We start from the raw sequence: 2752 nt of genomic DNA, 5'->3' as shown, positions 1-2752 counted from the left end.
GGTGACCAGGGCATGAGTGACTGTGCGCAAGGCGTCCCGGTCCAGAAAAGGTCGCAACTGGTGGATCAGGCGTACCTGATAGAACGCCCCCCTGGTCACGGCCGCCAACTGGTCATCCAGTGTCAGCCGTGGATCCAGGAGGACACCCAGATTGCGTACCCTGTCCGAGGGGGCCAGAGTTTCGCCCCCTATAGTCAGCGATGGAGTCAGCTGACTATGCCGAGGCGCCGGTAGCCACAGCCACTCGGTCTTGGAAGGGTTGAGCCTGAGTCTGTTTCTCCCCATCCAGACCCTCACGGCCTCCAGACATCGGGTCATCACGTCAAGGGCATCGTTGGGGTGGCCCGGGGTGGATATGTACAGCTGAGTATCATCAGCGTATGCTGACTAGTGTACATTTAAAGTGACAATGAAGTATTCTATTCTATTCTATTCTATTCTATTCTATTCTATTCTATTTCCATCCAATAGGGAAAACATCTCTCTATGGAAGGGTGTCTCTGCCCATTTTGTTATGTGGAAGCAAAGCAGGTCTTTTAAGAGAAGCATAAAACTAAGATACTTAATGACATACTTATGGTAAACCCAAGAAGAGATAAGATCCAGAGTAAATGGCTGTTGAATGAATGTGGATGGAATATAAAACTAGTGAAAGAAGTACATTACAGTGGCTTGTTCATGCAGAAATAATGAATGAGGATTGAATTGTAAAACAAGTATATGAAAGGAAAATGAATAGGCTGAGTGGAAGCAGAAGAGAAGGTCATGGCTGAGAGGAGTAAATAAGGTCCTGGAAAAAAAAGAGGGGAGAAGTTTAAATAACGGAAGGTAATTTATAAAGCACTGTATGGACATGGCAGGAGGAAAGATGTTTTGTAAGAATAGAAAGGTATAATTAATTAATTGTGTTGGCATAAACTAGTTATATCTCCTTTTTCTTATGTCATGTTGCTAATTTCTCTGGCTTATTATTTTATTTGTTTTCTATCTTCTTTACTTCCTCTTTAACCACTTTTGGGTATCGAGGGATATACATAGTTCTGCTTCTTGTTCTTCTGGCAGCCTTAACCATTGTTAATTGATGTTGTTGTAGTGTGCCTGTGATGTTGTCTCTCTGTCTTCTTCTGGGTCTGCCTTGTCTTCTTTGACCGTCTCCTTTTTTATATGGTATGGAATCTCAAGACAGCCTCTCCAGGTGAGCAAACCACTTTATTTGCTGTTTTTGTATGTAGTTTAGGATTGGTTCTATGCCAAGTCTTTCTCTTATGATCTCATTTCTGATTTTATCCCTTTGGGTCACTCCAACAGCTTTCCTCAAACATCTCATTTCTGTGGTGACTAACTTTCATTTGTGTTTTATTGTAAATGTCCACATTTGGCACTGGTAACATAAGATGAGGATGGATATCTTTTTTTCTATGATCTGCATTATCTTAATTTCTTTCAAAGATAAATGATATGGTGATCTATATGTAGGTTTTTAGGTATGTTCAAAATAAAAAGAAGGGAAAATAATCAGCATGTAAAGAAATGATGAAATGCTGTTAGGTAAGAAAAAAATAGAGCTACTCTACTTCTGTTTTGGCTTGTTCTCCTCCAACACAGCAGAAAATAATGATAAGTAGCATGAAGGTACGGGAGTTTAAAATGAAACAGGATCAGGGATTATTTATTTACCTTGAATGAACTGAAATCTCCAGAGTGTTTAGGTAATAACTCTGATAAATCATTGAAAATTGGTGAAGTGTCAGATGATGGGAGAAAAACAAATAGGTTAAAAAAGGAAAAAAGGAAGATCTGCAAAATTAAACACCGATCAGTCCACTATCAGTATCTGAGAAGATTATACATCAGATCATAAAGGGATTGATTTGTAAGCACTTTGAAAGAAATATGGCCATTAGAAGAAGTCAGCATGGATTTATCAACATTTCTTATTAAATTAACTAACTAACACTAATACAGAAGGAGGGCAGAAAGAATATGGATGATTTTGAATTTTGGTGTTAGAGAAGACTCTGGAGAATACCAGTGTAATGTATTGAGTTAAATTTATGAAACAGGTTGCTGGGATCTGTGTAGGAACGGTTAGCAGACCACGTTTTCAGTTTCGGTTTTGCCTTTGCAATAAAGAGAGTTCTGTGTTCACCTGCTGCCTCTTCAATGCCACAACGAACAGCAAACTTAACATTGGCGACGAAGGTGGGATCGTGCTGCCGAAATTCGAAGAGCTGAATCACTACGGGGGTCAGGCCTAGCGAGCGCTTGGTCAGAACGGCGTTCCACCACCCCTCACTCTATCCTGCCAGTACAAAAACGCTGGAGGAGAGTGCTTCCAAGGATTCGCCCTGGAAGTCCCACAGAAGCCTGTGCAGCACGAGGCACTGAAAAGGCCGCGAAGAACTCACCATGGCGAAGATCGGAAAACTCTCCAAATTCGACGTCACTCATCCAGAGAGGTGGAGCTCCTACGTCGCGAGAGTTGAAAATTACCTGCGGGTAAACCAAGTTCGACACGACGGATTGAAGGCCGCGACGCTCCTGTGTGTTTGCAGTCAAGCAACCTTCGACATCACAGAGAACTTGGTTGCACCAGTGCCGCTTGAGTCCATTGCGTACTCAGAACTTAAGAAGATGCTCAAAGAACATTTTGAGCCCAAACTTTTGGTCATCGCTTGGCGGCACGCCTTCGAACGGCGAGACCAACGCCGCCCTTCGTCAAGCGGCCCGGCTATGCAAATTCAAAGACCTT

At 42.4% G+C, this 2752-nt stretch overlaps 1 pseudogene; it reads left to right on the top strand.

The window, feature by feature from the left end:
* The window catches only part of LOC107283083, a 43913-nt pseudogene extending 41655 nt beyond the window's left edge, over positions 1-2258 (top strand).
* Positions 2259-2752: the final 494 nt, after the last annotated feature.

This window comes from Protobothrops mucrosquamatus, unplaced genomic scaffold (assembly GCF_001527695.2).
Source record: "Protobothrops mucrosquamatus isolate PMUCROS unplaced genomic scaffold, P.Mucros_1.0 scaffold25, whole genome shotgun sequence".
Classification (NCBI taxonomy): domain Eukaryota; kingdom Metazoa; phylum Chordata; class Lepidosauria; order Squamata; family Viperidae; genus Protobothrops; species Protobothrops mucrosquamatus.
This window is presented reverse-complemented; position numbering and strand designations above follow the sequence as displayed.